The sequence below is a fragment of the Camelus ferus genome, chromosome 13 (assembly GCF_009834535.1).
Source record: "Camelus ferus isolate YT-003-E chromosome 13, BCGSAC_Cfer_1.0, whole genome shotgun sequence".
Classification (NCBI taxonomy): domain Eukaryota; kingdom Metazoa; phylum Chordata; class Mammalia; order Artiodactyla; family Camelidae; genus Camelus; species Camelus ferus.
In genome coordinates this window covers 53,970,111-53,990,763 of record NC_045708.1, presented here as the reverse complement: position 1 = coordinate 53,990,763, position 20,653 = coordinate 53,970,111, and the positions used below count along the sequence as shown (strand labels likewise).

The window sequence follows — 20,653 nt, the reverse complement described above, 5'->3', positions numbered from 1 at the left end:
ATTGCTAAGTGGCTTGAGTATGATCTGCCATTCACCACTCAAATCATTACTAAAATTTTATTGGAATCATACATGTAGGAACTTTATCCTAATAAAGTAAATGAAGAGATTTCAATTATCTTGGGATATAAGACAGCAGAGACTGTCTGCTTTTTCTTTAGTCACCTGGGAAAGCCAGGCAAAATGGAGAGAAGTATGAGGGACAGGGAAATTTTCCTTAACCGTGTGGGATACTGTGGTTTGGTTGTTCAATGTATAAAGTCATAAGCCATGTGAGTAAACGTATCAAAACATGCACTGTGTTTAATAGAGGCAAAGTGCCTCATTTTCTCTACTTTTGCTAAGAGATTACTGGGCTGGATTTTCATGTCTTTTTCTAGTTCAGAATATGATTATTCTTATACAAAATTGCCTGATAAAAAAAGAGATTAAAAAACACCAGTCCTCCGCTCCAGAGCACAAGGGAACTTTAAATGTTTACAACTGAAAATATTTCTTCCCTTTTATTTCACAACTAGGTAATAGCTGCATCAGCATTTAGCTGCATATTTTTTTATCAAAGTTTTTTGCAGTTATAAATAGTTAAAATGCTCTTCATTTATAAGGACATTTTCACTTACAGATATATTTATATCAACATATATTTTTATCAACCGTTCCAACTTTGCAAATGCCTAAGTTCCACATGTCTATAGTATCTTTGTTTTCTCAGTTACACACATAGCTCTATTTAATATTAAAGTCATAAGAATTAATTTATAATCTATTTTCCAGGATATATTTTTGCTATGTAAGCATTTTAAAAATGTATGCTGAACTATTTTTGCCTTTCATTTGATGGCAAAGTTTCCTTTCACTGTAAGTCAATGAACTTCTTTAGGTAGAAAATTACAATTTTTCTGTTCATTTAGATTTAAACTGGAAAAGACTTTACCTACACATATGACGGTTTGCTCTTGAAGATCACTGTCATTATAATTCCAAAGACATTTTTCCTCCCTGATGGATTAGTCCAGATGTGTCCCAAACCTGTCACAAATTAGAAAAAGGTTAAAGATCATGTAATTTCTGTGTTGGACCCTCTGTCAAGTCATGTTTACTGTCACCAAAAGGTTAGGCTAGAGAAGAAAAGAATAAGGTTGATGAACAGTGCAGAATGTGTGTCAGTGTAATGAAAGAGGTGGCAGGCACCTGTTCTCCGCAGTGATAAGCCATCGAGATTTCATCCTGTCACTTCTAGTTTTTCAAAAGCACATTGCTTTTAGGTCTGGATCCTGAACATGCCTTAAGGCACTGGGACCTTCAAAACAAATAATTCATTAATATGTTTCCTGCCAGTTCTTTGAAGATGTGATTTTTTTTTTCCCTTTGTTGGTATGTCTGCCTCATTTCACTGGATATTACTATCTCCAAACCTTTTTGAGTGAACAGCTACAATTATGTTGGGCTTTTTTTTTTTTTTTTTTTTAAGAAAATGGTAGTAAGGAAAACCAGAAGCAGTAAAATCCTTTTTATTACTGTTCATATGTATATGTGCTCTAATATAGAGGCCTGTAAAATACAAATCAAAATATGTCAGCCTTTGGTCTGTTGATAACTCGGTTAAGAATTTTTGCGAAACAGGAAAGTGAAAACACCCCCCATATGAGAACATTTTTATTGTACAGTCATAAGTAGACAGTGAAATGATGAATTTAAAACTATGGGTTCTCTGACCGAGCTGAGCTCATTTTCATGTGATAGGAGAGAAACAGCATTGCGATGTCTGTATTCCAAACAGTCTTCAGTAAATCTTAAATTTTCTCAAAATAGTTACAGGCGATTTTGGCCATGAACCTTTTAAAAGATTTTTTAAAATCGGCATGGCTAACAGGTATAGCAGTTAGTACTGTGGTGCTGTTAGGTACACAGCCTTCTTCCTTCTAAAGAAATGTGGTTTCCTTCTCAGTGTCTGTCCTTAAGTGCAGTGTGTTATTTCTCTTTACTTTCTTTCTGGGATCTCTCCTCACGTCAAATGTCGTTGTACGGAAAATCCTCACATTTATTTACATAAGCTTTACCTTTCTCTTGAATTCACTGGACTATATACTTTTCGAAAATGAGTTTTATTCACCAAAGCGCAGTACCTGGCACAGTGACAGGGATAATATAGCCTCTGAGCGGGGAGCAGCTCCTGAGCCAGCATCATGTTGAGTGTTAACTCTGAGTTGAAAAGAGAAGAATTGAGAAATGAGAAATGAGGAAAAGTCTCATCAGGGGACTGGAGGATAGAAGGGCAGAGCAGGGATTTGGGTTGATTGGGGATTACAAGCAACACTCCTACTTAGCTATCAAAAGTCAGGAGACGGACAGAGGAGCAAGAGTTGCCACTGTGGAGTGAGATGTGGGGGTGTCACGTGCCGTCAAATCTTAGGACTGGGGAAGGCGCAGCTCATTCACTGAGTTTCTAAGAAAAGTGGATTTAACACCGAATGGTCACCTTCTTTACCTGTAATACTTCATGCTAGTATATTTGACTCCAATGTCAATTTAATTTTTTGCCATATATAAATATTCTCAAACTGCAGACCAACAGCATCAGCATCACTTAGGAATTTGTAAGAAATACAAATTATCAGACCTCACCAGAAACCTACTAATCAGAAAACAGTAAGGATGCAACTCAGGAGGCTGCTTTTTAATGAGCTCTCCTGGTGATTCGGATTCATGCTGATGTCTGAGAACCACTGCACTATATACACCAAGCTGCATCACGTCCTCACTGAAAGCCTCAAGGTGCTTAGGATACACAGGCGAGTAAAACAGGAGCTCTGTCCTAACGCCAGAAAGTGTTAAGAGAGTTCAAAAGAAGAAAGTATAAAATGATAGTTTTGACCTATCACTTCCATTAGTGAGTGTTAACCGTGTGCCAATTATGTTTGGGAAGTAATATTATAGTGATATAATATTGATACATGAGGAAATTGAAGGGTGGTGACAAAGTATAAGTTGTCTCTCTATGTAACTGGTAAGTGATAGGAGTTAGAAGCTTTATTCTTCATTTCATATTGAAAGGATATAGGTAGATATAAACTCAGATCAGAGCACAGCTTAAACATCTTCAATGTATGTGATAATTTCAGGTTATGCAAAAATGAAGATGTCATACATTATAGTGGGTTTTTCGTCTCCGGCCCACCCACTTTATTTTGCGCTAATCTGAAGCAATGATTGACTTCAAAGCTAAGGATTAAAATAAAATTATATTATTTCTGGTTCAAAAAATTTGAGAAAGTTTCATGGGTAATACAGTGTTTGAAACAGGGTTTTTCCCCCCTAAGGAAGGGTCTTTCAAACTTCAGATAATAATTCACTCATTATTTTCAGATTATTTCATCCACAAAAAAGAAAATCATATTCTTAAAAAAAATCAAAGCCTGAATAATGGGGAAGCTTTAAGGTCAAATAAAGTGGAAACTTAATATTATGAATCAGGTTGTGAGTGATTATTAAGGCATCACTGATTCTAAGATGTCATTTAAAAGAAATCTATGACTTTTTAAAGGATGCTTCATTATTTAAAACATAGTACTAGTTTTTATTTACACTATTCCACAATGTAAATCCAACTGAATACCATTTGTAACAACTTATCTGTTAGTTAATATTTTAGATGATAGGTCTGTCATTTGAGAATTTTCCTTGCATACCTGAAAACAGAAATATTCTTAGTTATATTCACTGTAGGCTTTAATATTTAGATGCAATCTAACATGATCAGAATCTGACTAAAACAAAACTTTATTCTTTAATTTGGAATTTGTCATACTCACATAAAAATTTATTGGGAATGGATAAATAAAACGGTATCATGAATACTACATATATTTCAGATAATTATATAAAATGAACTATAAAGGTAATATCCACCTCCTGTCTAGGAAACTCATAATAATTGAGATGCACCTTGGCTTTAGAAACAGTTCTGAATCTAGATTATTTTGGTGAGTCTGATTTTCTTGGAATATCTTTTTCTGATCCATGGTTCTTATTTCCTAGTCCCTTGTGGTAATAAGTCTTCACTAATTAATATTTTATGGAAAGACTTGTTCTCCAGAAATACAGCCTTGAATATGTGAGTTATGATTGTGTAACATTGCTGCTCTCTGTTTCTCTAACTTAGGCATGCTATTGTGCTCTTTTTTCCCTTTTTATTCTTCTGATTGAATAATTTCAAGTGACCTGTCTATAAGTTCACTGATTTCTTTCTTCTGCTTGATCAAGCCTGCTAGTGAAGCTCTCTATTGAATTTTTCAGTTCAGTTATTATATTCTTCAGCTCCAGAATTCTGTTTGGTTCATTTTTATAGTTTCACTTTGTTGATATTCTGATTTTGTTTAGTTGTCTATCTGTACTCTCTTGTAGCTCACTGAGCTTCTTTAAGACAATTATTTTTAATTATTTTCAGGCAATTCATAGATCTCCATTTCTTTAGGGTTGGTTGCTGTTAATTACTTTTTTCCTGATTCTTTATGTTTCTTGTGGATTTCTATTGGTGTCTGTGCACATGAAGGAGTGGCCATCTGTTCCAGTCTTCATGGACTGGCTTTGCAGGGAAAGACCTCCACAAATTCATCTGGTGAGAGACTGTGCAAGTCTCTCAAATCTTTTTTTTATGACTGTGTATGTTCCACTCCCCTCACTCCCTTCTGGGGAGAATTCTCAGGGTTATATGACTTCTCCAAATCCCACAGAGCCATGTGTGGTGCTAAGAGTCACTTCCCTCTTTTCCCGTGGGTAATTCACTAGAATGTTGGGTGTAAGCTCTATTTCTCTCTCCCCATCTAATGGAGAAAACTCAGGATTGTGCATCATCTTTCTATCCCACTGCGCTGAGCCAGTTGCTAAGATCATGATGGCTGCTGAGGTCTACGGACGTTATAAGCATTCTACTTCAGTGCTTTCTCCATTAGATTATGAAATTGGTGTTATTCTGACATCCAAGATGATGAGAAAAGTCTTTAAACAATGCTTAGACAGAAATCTGCATATGTTCAGCACATGACACTTCCTTTTTTATACCATTAATTATCTTCAAATAATCATAGCTCCAGATCTAATTATTTAATCACCTCATGGTATATTATCTAAACTGCTCAATAAACAATTATTCATTATTACTTAGTTTACATCCATTTCATAATACTATAGGACTTTAGTTATAAAAAAGATTTTGGTCAGATTCCACATTTACAGAGCAGTGCTTATATATTCCTATCTTTCAAAAGTCTTGTTTCAACTGGTACGTCATTATCAATATATGAGTATTAAGTTGTTAAAATAATAACTGTATTTATATATATTTTGGGATGAGCATATTCGAAGTGAAGCTTTTTTTTTTTTACCTTTAAGATGCAATTTTCCAATCCTGGAGAAGAGTCTGTTCTTGAGGATGATGCTGGCGTAGCATCCCCATCATTACACAGCAGTTCCTGCACTTGGATACATCAGGTATCTAAAGAAAATAACCATTTTCAACACGAGTGAATTAAAATGTTTCAGCTATTTAGAATTAAGCCAGAATTATCATTCAAATAATTCAACTGGAGACCAGGAACACTATAGCAAGCCATGCTGATTCTCCTCTCTGTTAATGGCTACAGTAGGCAGTAAGCTCCAGGTAACATTGTGGCTTCTTTATAAAATGAGGGTGGGCTTGGTAAACATACAAGCCTGGGATCAAATCCTAGTTCTGCCATTTATAGCTAGGGGAAACTTCAGCAGATTACTTAACTTCTAGGAGTTTTGTTTTCCCACTTGTCAAATAAAAAAAGTTGCAAGTTGTGAGGATTCATTCAGATGATGAAGGTATAATGCCTACATATGAACTTCACAAATTCTTACAAACCCTCTGTTTCCATAGCTTCCAACTTCACACAGAAATGATCAAGGCCACGGAGAGTGACTTCTTAAAGGCTATAGATCTGGAATCAGAATGTCTGTATCTGAATCCCAGTTCAAATCTCGTCAGCCTTGTGATTCTGTGCTCACCTCCTAGGACTGTATGAGAATTAAAGGAGAACACGCAGAAGTAAAGTGCTCAGTGCAAAATGGACACATATAAACACTAATTCAATAGTAGTATTTGTTATCATTGTATTCCTCATGTCTGGGCTGAAATGTTCCATCCATCAGGGCTTAGGGAAATAGCTGCAGTCGCTTTATTGGTAGGTATATCATTCACAATGTTGATTTTCAAAAGTGATCTATGATGGTCACTGTTAACAAAGATAACTACACATATTAAGAATATTATTTCACCTGAAACCATTATTTGTCAAGCCTTACAACCTCTCATTCTCAGAACCTACAGTTTAAAAAGGTAGGTTATTAAACCTGCTAAGTATTTGACTGGTCTAAATTCATGAAGATAAAAATTTTCAGCATGTCATCCATTACTCTAGGTAACATGTCTCTTTCCTTCTTTCTTTCTCTCTTTCTCTATTCCTTCCTTCCTCCCTTGTTTCCTTCCTTTCTCCCTTCCTTCTTTTCTACTTCCCTATTTTATTCACATTTCCACCCATTCATTTAACAAGTTCTTTCATGTGAGCTCTGGAGTGGGATGTCCAGGATTTTGAATTCTGGCACCAACTTAATTAATTTGATGATCCTGAATAAATTACTTCACCTCTCTTAAGCCTCAGTCTCCCTCTGCCAACTTTAGATAATAATAGCTTCTACCATCATGATTGCTTTAATAACTAAATGAGATGGTACAAATATCCTTACATGGTGCTTGGCATAAAAAGCTTAGAAAATCTTAGCTATTAAATGTATTAATTTCATTATTCAATAATGAATAAAATTATTCATAATAATAATTATGAATAAATAAAATTATTCAATAATAAAATTCATAATTTTATTATTCTTCCTTCTAATCCTCCCTCTCTTCCTATCACAACTACTTCCACTACAGCTGCTATCTCTGCTAGATGTGGGGTCTGTATGACAGAAACAAGTAAACAAAAAACAGGCAAAACAAAATTATTGTCCCTGTCCTTATGCAGTGCACATCCTGTGAGTAAACATATAATATGCAATGAAACCAAATTTTAAATAGAAGATTGTAATCTTTGATAACTGCTTGAAGGAAAAACTTTGGGGAATAACTGGAGGGGGAATCTTAGGATGTTTGGAAAGGTCCTCTGTACCTTTCGTGGAAATTGCATTTAAGCCAAGACCAGAAGAGAAGCTATAGATATTAAAACAAACAAACAAACAAAACAGGAAAGCTTTTTATGTGTAAGGCATTGAAAGCAAATTTAATCGGTGGAATGAGAGATAGAGTGTTAGGTCTCAGGCAATGCAGGATTCATAGGTAGGAGAAAAATTTGGATTTCATTTAGAGCATTTCTTTGAAGCATTTGTCCTTATTCTTAAAAGGATTGCATATCTGTTGTTGATATTATAGATTTTGTTCTTCTTTTTTACTGTCTTTAAATAAATGGAAGTGTTTATAGGGCATTCTGCAATACAGAACATATACAAAATACAATACCTGCCATGAGAAAAGATAAATACACCAAATATCAAATCAGCAATGGTAAAATCTTCAAATTATGCATCAGTTAAGATTTTAATTTACTAAAGCTGTTTCCTTAATTCTGTAGGCTTTGTTCACAGATGGCAATATTTAAATCACGGAGTTAACATAAAGTGATAAAAGAAAAAAGATCTTGGTGGTGTGATATATCCAGTAAACCAGAACTGTGCAAATTCGCCAATTAAATTTGACAACTCCTTAAAAGATTCAATCCCACAGATGCAATATGACAATTCCAAAGTGGGAACAGTACATGAGATACTGCATCCTGCTCATTCACGTAGCTGTTCTTTCTTAAGGCTGCACAATCAGAATTGTATTTAAGGAGTAGACAGTGGAAAATCCCGTTAGTGCACAGACACCAGATGCAAAACCTTGTCTTTGTCACTCAGAGGATGCAAATGAAAATCTTAGGATCTCAAACACTTCTCATTGCACTGTTTCTATTTCTTCTTGCCATTTTCTTATTTATGCTAAAAATGTGACAGTGATAAGATTCAACTCCCTTCAAATTATTTAGCAAATTGCTCAATTTCTTTTCTTCTGAAAATAATTCCCTAAAATTCCATGAAAAAAACATAATTGTGTTTTGCTATTACTGGACAATAATCTCTGTATTTGAAAAGCTTTTTAATTTAGCCCAAGGGCTTCAATTAAACTTTCTAATAGCAGTGGTTTTACATTCTCTTCAGGTAGACACACTGTTCAGGGCTGTGATTAATTGGGCAAGCCTGATTCCTTATATTTAGAGCCCCACTTGACAGTAGAATTGAGAAGTGAATTGTGCCAAGAGCCTTCAGTTCTATTTTTATTAACAGAGTAGATTACATAGATCATGAAAACAATCTTCTAATTTATAAGAGTCAATCTAATATCTTGTTAAACAAGAGTTATTATTATTGAGCTTACACTATCGAAGTATGTTATACCAAAGGGCCACTTTCCACACTGAAGAGTACTGCCGCGAACACTAGCATGTTAACCACATGCTAATGGGCTCTCGGCAGCCTGATAAGTTATTGATTATCTCAGCTGGCAGTAATTCGTATCAGGAAGAGACAGCGCAGTTAACTGGAATTTAAGTTCTTCCTTTTTGCAACTTAAAACAGACTCACATGCTCATCAGTCACTTTATTCAGGGCCATGGTAACAGACAGAAGCCTTTGTCCACAGGTGGATGGGTCCTTTCAGAAAGGAGCAGTGCTGAGCACCATTAAACTCTGGCCCAGAAATTTCGACTCCTATTGTACCTATTAATCTAAACAGTAACTGAAATGCCAGATGGAAGAGCAGTTCAAAGCCACTTGCCATTGTTCTCTTGCTAATGCGAATGATAAAATTATCCTGAATTTTGTATTTTGTTCATTTTTACCAAGAGACAACTCACATGGAAAAGGATTATAAAAGGCTATGTTAAAAGAAAAAAAAAAAAGCATTCACATGGTAACAGTCAGCCATATTATTTTAAAGCATTTCTACAGGAAAGATTTCCCATTGTGAATAATATTTAAACATATGCAAAAAGTAATTTTACAGAGGATTTTCGCTACACAGAGCTGTGATCGGTGTGGTTTGTTATGCTCACTGGAAACTGGAACCTTTACAACCTGTGCTTTAGCTGACACCTTTCTTTTCACATTACTGCTTTTTTATAATGGGGAGAGAAATCCACACTGAAAATTGTAAAGAGGCAATAAAGTAGCTCTTAAATAAAGAAATATATTATCGTGAAGTAATGTAGGCATTGTAAATTGGCAAGATTTCATGACACGTTGCTATGTCTATTCATTTGTGGAAATGTCTGAAATTGCTCAAAAGGGCTTAGTTTCATGTTTTGGAGGAATGGTTAAGTTTAGTGTGACAGTTTGTTAAAAGAGGAACAGTAAGAGGAAAAAGAATTTCTGTTCTTTTATAATAATTCACCTTTTAATAGGTTTTCTCCAGACATATTTAAATTATATAATATTTTGCCCAGTAAAGGATTACATTTCAGTTGAGGCCACTGTGACAGCGAGGTGAACCAAGCTCACCTGGCATGACTTACTAATATCAGCCAAGTGGGGCTCGCTCCATTGTTTTAATCAGAAACTGTTTTCCCTTCATCTACATAATACAATAGCAGCCACAAAAATTCTTGTGAAATATGTAAATTGTTAAAGTGCCAGCATGTCTGAAATAATGAGCCACTTACAGTAATAGAGTACATTGGTTAGAGTTTGGGCCTGGCAGTCGGAAATGTCTGGATTAAACACCAGCGGTGTGGTCTCAGGCAAGGTAATTCAGCTCCGTAATACCCGCTCCCAAGTCTGTTCAGCAATAAAATGGGAACAAAGTACCTACGTAAAGTAAGACATTTTAAGAATCAAAGGAGATAATGCATATAAAGTGCTTAACAGGACACTTAGCATGGATTAAACACATAACTGTGTTAATACTACCTAGTCCGAGTTTCCTGAGTTCACAGAACTGGAAAACTACTTGTATTTAATCACCATTAACCATATAAACAAAAACACGTAATATCAGACAACAAACAAATCTCTTAGAACTAAGTTTCATTTTACACTGCACTACCTAGGAAGTGTGAGATCAAGTTCTTCTCACTGATATAAGTATATTGTAGCTTTTCATTACACCAAAATATTTAGTTATTAACAGATATGTATATATATACTTTTTAAATATAATTTTAAATATAATTATCTGTGACCTGCTTGGATAATATATACCATCATTTCTTCTATAATCTTGGTATAGGTCCTCATTAATACTGCTCTTTAAAAAGCCTGGCCACAAGCTTTACTCTTTTATTTTTTTTAGATTGAAGTACAGTTAGTTACAACGTGTCAATTTCTGGTTTTCAGCACAATGTCCCAGTCATGCATATACATACATATATTTGTTTTCATGTTCTTTTTCATTAAAGGTGATTACAAGATAGTGAATGTAATTCCCTGTGCTATATAGAAGAAAAAATTTAAATCTATTTGTATATATAGTGACTAATATTTGCAAATCTCAAAATCCCAGATTTATCCCTTCCTATGCCCTTTCCCCCAGTAACCAGAAGATTGTTTACTATGTTGGCGAGTTTGTTTCTGTTTTGTAGATGAGTTCATTAGCGGCCTCTTTTTTTCTTTTTTTTTATTCCACATATGAGTGACATCAGATGACATTTTTCTTTCTATTTCTGGCTTACTTCACTTAGAGAAAAGTCCGTTCAGCAAGTGGTGTTGGGAAAACTGGACAGCAGCATGTAAATCAATAAAGTTAGAACACTCCCTCACATCATATACAAAAATAAACTCAAAATGACTTAAAGACTTAAATAAATATAAGACAAGTCATGATAAACCTCCTAGAAGAAAACATAAGCAAAACATTCTATGGCATAAATCTTAGCAATGTTCTCCTAGGGCAGTCTACCAAGGCAATAGAAATAAAAGAAAAATTAACAAATGGGACTTAATTAAACTTATAAGCTTTTGCACAGCAAAGGAAACCATAAGTAAAACAAAATGACAACCTACAGAATGGGAGAAAATATTTGCAAATGTTGCAACTGACAAAGGTTTAATTTCCAGAATATATAAACAGCTCATACAACTTAACAACAATAAAAAAACAAACAACCCAATACAAAAATGGGCAGAAGACCTAAACAAGCAATTCTCCAATGAAGACATACAAATGCCAATAGGCACATGAATAAATGCTCAATATCACTAATTATCAGAGATGTGCAAATCAAAATTACAAGGAGGTATCATCTCACACCAGTCAGAATGGCCATCATTCAAAAGTCCATGAACAATAAATGCTGGAGAGGCTGTGGAGACAAGGGAACCCTCCTACACTGCTGATGGGAATGCAGGTTGGTGCAGGCACTGTGGAAAACAGTGTGGAGATTCCTCAAAAAAACTAAAAATAGACCTACCATATGGTACAGCAGTTCCACTCCTGGACGTATATCTGGAAGGAACTCTAATTTGAAAAGATACATGTACCCTAATGTGCATAGAAGCACGATATACAATAGCCAAGACGTGGAAACAACCTAAATGTCTATAGACAGATGACTGGATAAAGAAGAAGTGGTATATTTATACAATGCAATACTATTCAGCCATAAAAAAGAATAAAAACTGCCATTTGCAGCAACATGGATGGACCTAGAGATTGTCATTCTAAGTGAAGTAAGTCAGAAAGAGGCTTTACTCTTAACTCAGCCTTTCACTGGTTTCAAATGAATATATTTTATCTTCAACTCTATCCCAACTCCTGGGAAGACTCATCCTTTCCACTGCTTAACTCCACTAGTAGCACTGTTACACTGATATGTGAATATCTCATTTTTTACTAATAAAGTTATCATTTCTATTTATGAAGGTTTGTTCCAAAGACCTCAGCCCAGGATGTGAATTTTTTATTATCACACCTGTCATTCAGCTTAAGTCACTAGTGATGGATGAACCACGCCCCTTTAGCCAAAATCAAACTCAAAGAAACTAAAAACAATTTAGTGTCATTAATACAGCTAGAAAATGATGAAATTAGTGGATTCAGCTGACATTGCTATTATAACAGTATTTGAACTTTAAAACCTATGGGCATCCCTCACTCACAGACTAGGAAATCAAGATTTAAAGTAATTCAATTGTCCAAGGCCTCATATATAGTAATAGCTTAGATATCAAGGCCCATAAGTTTTAAATGTTTGGGGACTTTTGGCTCTCACAAGTTCCTGGATTACCTCTTCTCTTCACTGGGTTAACTGAGCTATTAACTCCAATATGTCATCCTTCAGTTTCACAGAGGAATGTCATGTCACCTAAGAGATGTGGAGTACAACTTATAATGGTATGTTTAGCAGCTATTTTGCTTTGATACTGTTCAGATTTATTCAGTATCTATTTTCATATGCCTTTCATTCATTGGCATAGATACATAAATCCAATTTAAAAAATTCAAACCCCTCCTCTAAGATTCTGATCTCACAAATAATAATTTCTGAGCCTTTATAAAATGCACTTTCTTTCTTCCTGCTTATCCAACTTCTTAAATACTACATAATATGGTTTTGTTTTGTGTAAATGTAAAACTCAAGCAATATTTATTGGCTATTTACTTTCCTGTGATAGTTAAATTATTAAGTTAGCTGGTATTTTGTATTAAGATGACCAAAAGGAAGAACAACAGGAGATAAATTGAATTTCTGAATTGTTATAAAAGCTTCTTCAGATCAACAGTTTTCTAAAAGAGCAGAAAATTCAGAAATGAGAGAGATTTTAATTCAATAAAATCGGCATGCACCAATGGTTAAGCACTTGAGGTCTTTTGTTAATAAGAAAGAAATTTAAATACTCTCAGTAGGAACTTGGGCAAATTTTATTAAGCTGCAGATTTCTAATAATGGATTATGATAAAGGAACACAAAAGTAGATAGACCATAGTATTCTTGCTGTCACTTTCTCCTGTGTGGAGTTAAGCAGGCCTAGGACTTCATCACAATTAGTTTCGTGGATTTGGACAAATTACATAATCTGTTCTGGCTCATTGTTCACAAAAAAAGTTGTTGCTAGAATTAATTAAATAATGTAAATAAAGCCTCTAATGCAGTGGCTAGAAAACTTTGGCTTTCAGGCCAAATCCACCCTGTTATTTATTTTTGTGAATATAGTTTTATTGGAACGTAGCATGCTTTTGTGCTACAATGGCTGAATTGAGTGATTAGGACAGAGACCTATATGACCCACCAAGTCTGAAATATTTACGATCTGACCTTTAGAGGAGAAGTTTGTCAACCTCTGCTCTAATGCATTGCCTCATGTGGTTTGTCCCTCCCTCCTTCTATTCTGTTTCCTCCTGGAAATTTTCATTGATTGATTTTCTAAGTTAAACTACCATTTTGTTTCCCTTTTAAAAACAACTTGGTCATGGTAATTCTTTCTATGACACTAAGTCAAATAAGCTGTTAGGTTTGGTGAGCTAATTTGCTAAGATTTTTCCATCTATGTTAACACAAAGCGTTGGCCTGTAACTTTCCTTTTACTAATATTTTGCTGCCATTTGGGGGTTTTGGTATTAAGGTTATGCTGTCCTAAAGAGTAATTGGTTAAGTTCTGGAGGAATTTGGGTAAGATCGGAATTAATTCTTGATTGATTGTTTAGTTGAGGTAACCTCAGTGATGCCATGTAGGCATTGAGTTTTCTTTTAGAAATGTTTTAAATTATTGATTTGAGTTCTTTAACAGCAATTGGCGTATTTATGTTTTCCACTTTTTCTTGTGTCAGTTTCAGTAGATTTAATTCAATAAAGTCTGGGAAGGTAGTTTTTAGTTTATTGGTATAAACATATGCATGATATTCCCTTACTTGTTTTTATTTTGTAATACCTGTGGAGCTATTTCTTCTTGTAATTACAAATATTGATTATTTGTTCCTTTTCTCTTTGTTATCATTGGTCTTGCCACAAGTTTATCAGCTGGATACCTTTCCAAATTGGCTTGTTGAGTCTTTACACTGCATTTCTTTCTATTTTACTAATTTTGTTCCTAAAGTTAGTATTATATTACTCTTGTTGTTTTTGGAGGTTCATGTTGCTGGTTTTTTTTTTTTCAATTATTATTTCATGAAATGAATGCTTAATTCATTATATTTTCAGAGCTATTTTCTAATAATATTTGACATTGAAAGCATTAAATACAGTTAAAACAGTTCCAGCAAGTCTTTATCACAATTAAGTTTAAAATGTTTTCTAATTCTCATGGCTATTTCATTTCTCCATGGGTATTTAGAACATCATTAAAAATAAAAATCAGCAAACATATGGGAATTTTCCAGTTATGTTTTTGTTTATATGTAAAAACTGTAATAATATCAGAAAATAATCTATGTATGATTTAAATCCTTTGAAATTTTTTGAGATTCTGTTTATGTTTCAGTATATTTTTATGATCTATATGGACTTTAAAATAAATATTTTTCAATTACTGTGTACATTATTTCCTATATGTTGTTAGTTCAAGCTTCTTTATAATAGTATTCAAATGTCATATACATTCTCTGACATTTTCGTCTGATAATAAATGTAAATTAAATTAAAAATTAATTAAGCTTTTTACTTCATAAAATCCGCTTCTCATCTCTAATTATGCATTTTCTATTATAATTATATATTCTATTCTATTCTATGTTATTATAATTATATATAATTTCTATTATATATTTCTATTATATGTTTCTTTAATATTAAAATAGCATGACAGAACTCTTGTTATTTTCACATTATATATTTTTTACGTTGTTTTTGGTTGCAACCTTTCTGCACCCTTTTGTTTTAGTGTGACTATTATAAACTCTTCATAGTCTAATTGATGTATGTGTGTGTGCTAAAATTCAATGTCATAAACCTTGTCATTTAGTTGGAAAACATCATCCTCTATTTTGATTAGATGTGCTGAACTGAAGAACATAAGAGACAAATAGTAAGTGCCATGACAGGGTAAAGATGAAGAACTTCTTTTAAAACAGACCCCATGGAATGTCATATGAGGTTGTCAACGGGTTTAGCAACCGGAATTCTGAACTAGATGTAACTATTTTAGTTCAGCCTATAAGTAAAACTGCAATAAATTATATATTATATATTTTGACGTGGGCAGAGGGAAATGAATCTGAAAAAAGTCAAGATGGGTAGTAGAGAAGAAGGGAAGCAGGAGTATGTGGTATTATGACAAGAGGGAAATGGAACATTTTAAGGAGACATGAACGTTCAAACATAACATTAGAAGGAGAGATTAACAATCAAATTTTTTTGATATTCTGAGTGTGATAAACTATAAGTGTCTCTTGCTTTCAGAAACAATTAGAACCATAGAGATCTTAGTAAAAACAGCTTTAATGAGGAGCTGGGAGTTACAGCAAGATTTTTACAGCCTTGTGATATTTTTGGATTTGAAGAATAATGTAAAGGTGAACAGATTCAATAAATGCTAGCTCTGTTCCCTTTTTTTTCCTCCTTGGCAATAACAACATTTGGAATTGTTGGGAGAAGAAACGTTCCCATTCTCTTTTGCTCTAGACCCTCCACAAATCCAATAACTTAAGTTTTGCAGGTGAAAGCAAAAAATTAAAAGGGAATGAACACCTGCATAAATTTTACTTAAAATTTGTGTCTTAATAAAATGGTAATTAAAAATCTCATAACAGATTGAAATTTATTTAAAGTATTTTACTTCAATCAAAAAAATCTTATTCCTTCCCTTGAAATCATTTTTTAAAATATTTTGATTCACACTGGAAATTGCATGAGCTACATTTATTTATATATCTGTTTATTGCTTTCCCACACAAACACAAAAATAACCCAGCTGTGATTACATATTACTGACTGTTTATAAATTGCAAATCTGCTCCCTAAAAATTCTTGGCATAACTCCAGGGAGGCATGTATACACTCTAAATTTTTTTTTAATACAATATACTTTTATTTAAGAGATATGTATTATACATACACAGTCTGTACTGGGGTTAGTGGAGGACATAGAATTTAAAGTCAGCACAATAGCTAGATAGGTCTCTAAGGGCTTTATAAAAGATAATAGCTCAAACCACCTTACGACACTCCATTAACAGTTTTCTTTGGGATAAATTTTTTAAGCCATCATGCTTTCTTATAGGCACTTAACATCTGAGAAATCGTACTTCTTTTTTGCTTCATCTGACTATGTATAATTTAATTTTAAGATGTAGCTTTTATCATAGAAGTTTTCAGGAAGTAATTTATAAGTTTGAACTAGCTAAAATCAGCACTTTTTTATCCATTTACTGGCATTTTTTATGTTTTTGTGATTTTATGTTTTCCTGAACTACCTAAGTATATTTAACCCAATATAAAATGCATCCTTTTAAAAAAAAAATCTGAATAGCAATGATCTCATTTCAGTAAGCTCCTTTCTTGTAAGATACATAATTTTTTTTTCCAATCCTTTAAACTTACCAACACACAGGACAGTTTAAAGTCCTCCTTGTTGCCAGAGACTTTTAGCTACAGAAGGAGAAAAGTAAAGATACACACTCCTTTCAGGGTATTGAGCCTGGAGTTAAGAGTACAGAATGTATTTTTGTCTTGTAGGAAAACTTTTTGATTTATTTTAGAACAATGTAAAATTTGTCTTTCTAGCTGTCTATATAACAAATTTGAATGTGGTATTTACAAGGTGGCCCCAGATCTTTTATGTTTGTGTTCAGTCACTTATTTTTCTTTTGCTGTGTACATTTTATAACTGTTCCCTGGAAATCCTAGAACTCCTGAGACATGATGATTAGTTATTCTTTCTTGGCACCTATTAACTCTTTACATGCCAATAGAAACTCTTGAACTTCTGGTATTTTACTAAATGTTTGTGAATTCCAACAAAATCTGCAGGTTATAGCTTCCTTTTTGTTAGTTTTCATGACTTTTCTCATAAGATATGGATTTATCTTAAGCCATTAATAATCAAATGTCCTTTTAATACTCCTTATCATTTTGACCACTTTTAAAATGATACACACTGACAAACCTTATGTGAAATTTTGATCTTGATTTATCACTTACTACCTTGTCCTGCTTTGTCGTCTATTCTTCTGATCACTGCTTCCATCATCCTTGTTTTGTTTTCTCAACAATTTCTAAATAGAGGCATTGCTCAAGGGTTTTTCCAGGCCTCTATCATTTCTCCTTACATTCTCTCTATGGATCCACTGATTTGATTGGTAGTTTTTAAGTTTTTTATTGAATAAAAGATTATTTAAATTCTATAATGCTTTACAATTTTCAAAAGTTTAACACACATGATTTCATATAATCCCATAATAACACTTTTTACCCCTACCCCTATATTTTACCTCTCCCCTCTTCCTTCTGGTAACCACTGGTTTGTTCTCTATATCTATGAGTCTGCTTTTAAGAATTATACACCATGATCAAGTGGGATTTATCACAGGAATGCAAGGATTTTTCAATGCCTACAAATCAATCAATGTGATACACCACATTAACAAACTGAAGAATAAAAACCATATGATCATCTCAATAGATGAAGAAAAAGCTTTTGATAAAGTTCAACATTCATTTATGATTAAAAACTCTCCAGAAAGTTGCCATAGAGGGAACACACCTCAACATAATAAAGGCCATATGTGACAAATCCACAGCTAACATCATACTCAATGGTGAAAAACTGAAAGCATTTCCTCTAAGATCAGAAACAAGATAAGGATGCCCACTCTCGCCACTTTTATTCAACATAGTTTTGGAAATCCAAATTGGAAAGGAATAAGTAAAACTGTCACTGTTTGCAGATGATATGATACAAAACATAGAAACCCTAAAGATGCCAGCAGAAAACTACTAGAGCTTATCAATGAATTTGATAAAGTTGCAGTATGCAAAATTAATATACAGTAATCTGTTGCATTTCTATACACTAGCAACAAAATATCAGAAAAAGAAGTTAAGAAAACAATCCCATTTACCATCACATCAAAAAGAATAAAATACCTAGGAATAAACCTACTTAAGGAGGTAAAAGACCTGTACTCTAAAAATGATGACACTGATGAAAGAAATTAAGACGACAGAAACAGAATTGAAGATACCATGTTCTTGGATTGGAAGAATCAATATTGTTAATATGACGGTACTACCCAAGGCCGTCTACAGATTCAATGCAGTCCCTATCAAAATACCAGTAGTATTTTTCACAGAACTAGAACAAATAATCCTAAAATTTATATGGAATCAAAAAAGATCCAGAATTGCCAAAACAATACTTAGAGAAAAGAACAAACCTGGAGACATAACCCTCCCAGACTTCAAACAATACTACAAAGCGACAGTAATCAAAACAGTGTGGTATTGGCACAAAAACAGACATATGGATCAATGGAACAGAATTAAGCTCATAAATAAATCCATGTACTTATGGTTAATTAACCTACAATACAGAAGGCAAGAATATACAATGGAGAAAAGAAATTGTCTCCAATAAGTGATGCTAGGAAAACTGGACAGCTACATGTAAACAAACGAAATTAGAATATTTCTAACACCATATACAAAAATAAACTCAAAATGGATTAAAGACCTAAATGTAAGACTGGGTACTATAAAAGTCCTAGAGGAAAACATAGGCAGAACCCTCTTTGATATAAACTGTCTGTATCCACTTCATAAAATTGTAGGAAAAAAATTAGAAATCCATTGAGGAACCATGGGGATATGGTGAGCCTCACTTCTATCTGAGAGCTACAACTTGAATAGTCTTTCCCCTTACAATCTGAATTGTTGGCCTTACTTCTTATTTTACTAAGAAAATATAAGCACGTTTTTTAAATGGTCATCTCCTTACCACCAAGTTTACCAAAACCCCTTTGTATTCACATCTTTTGCCATCCTTATAAATTCAGGGCACAAATTATCCAGGTTTCTATGTAAGATGAACCCTTCTGCTTATGCTTTGGATCTCATCTAATATCACCAACTCAGAAACCTTGTTTCTGCGTTTTATTGTATCATTTCCATCAGACCATAGGCATGTTCATGTCTTAACAGGAAATAAAGCAGCTCCCTCGATAACTCTGTAAGTAGCTTCTGATTCCTGTGCTCCCCTCTGGAACAGAATTCCAGAGTTGCCTCTCCACTCTGTCTTGACTACCTTGCCTCCCAGCCGCCCTTCAATCACTCCACTACATCTTTCATTCTCCCTACTGAGCTGAAATCACTTTTGTCCACGATGCCAACGAAGCTACCCTGCTGAACCAAGCCTTCAGACTATTCTACTTCCTCATTTTACTCAAACCCTCAGCAATTTTCAACTACTAATCCTTCCTTCTCAAAACATTTTTTTCTCTTTGACAAGACAATACACAGTCCTGATTTTCCTCCTGTTTCACTGAGCATGCATTTACTTGCTCACCTTTATTGCCTCATCTATCTTTTCCTGACCTCTAAATATGAGAGATTTCCAGGATTCTGTGCTTTCTTTCTATACTTACTTCCTAGATGGTCTCATCTAATCACATGGCTTTAATCATCATTTATCAATAATAATGATAATAATATAATGAGTACTTATAATTAACACAATTATATTGATGAATTTAATCCTCAGAGAAAAATTAATTTTACTTTGCAGGTGATGAAACTGGGTACTAAAGGAGTACCTTGGCCAAATTTGCAAAGCTAGCACATATTCAGGCATTCAGATTCCGGCAGTTTGGCTCCCAAGCTGGTAACTTTAGCCATTATATTCTACCAAATACATATTTTTAGGCCTGACCACTCTGTTGAGCTGCAGACTCTTTATTTCCCAACCTCTTACCAAACATCTACATTTGAAAGACTCATATAAATCTAAAAGCTAAACATATATAAAACTGGCTTTTGGTTTCCTTCCAAACCCACTTTATTTATCTTCTCCACCTGCATGAGAGAGCCTTTTTTTTTTTTTTTTTTAACTCATCTGCTATTCTGTTTCCAGGAACATGGGCTTTCTGATTGTAATTCCCACTTATTCCCAAATCAGGCTCTCTACCCTTGCTCTTTCCTCCTCCAGAACTGTCCTTCCCCAAGACTTTACAGGACTTCACTCTCGTTTTATTTATTTAGGTTTGTGCTCAACTGTTACCTCCTCCAAAATAACACTCTCGGCAGTAAAATAGGGACCGCATGGCCTTTTTTCACTCAGTCTTTCTCTGTCTGATTTTTATTCATAACACTGCTCACCGTCTATAATTAAATATTTGTTTTTAGTGGCTTATCACTGTGTCCCTATTAAATGAAGGCTCTGTTAGGCAAGACCTGGTCAAGTCATTCCCCTGCTTCTTCCAGAGTGTATTGTTGGCCTTTTTCTAAACTCCGTTGACACTTTTTGGCCTGTTTCTTCCACGTTCAATTTCTTTCTCTCAATATCCTATTTATCTGTGGAGGCCTACCTGGAATGATGCAATGATATTTTTTGTTATGAAGCTGCCCATGATTCCTCCAGTTAAAATTCTATTGTATTTTTATCCAAATTCCCT

General features: G+C 34.0%; 1 long non-coding RNA gene across 1 annotated transcript in view; it reads right to left on the bottom strand.

Moving 5' to 3' along the window:
* Positions 1 to 928: 928 nt before the first annotated feature.
* Positions 929 to 20,653, bottom strand: part of LOC116668075 — a 139,705-nt gene continuing 119,980 nt past the window's right edge. The window contains exons 4-5 of the long non-coding RNA XR_004325155.1: positions 5,385 to 5,494; positions 929 to 1,029 (exon numbers count right to left, since the gene is read on the bottom strand). This is a non-coding gene — a long non-coding RNA (uncharacterized LOC116668075). The remainder of the gene's footprint in view (positions 1,030 to 5,384; positions 5,495 to 20,653) is intronic.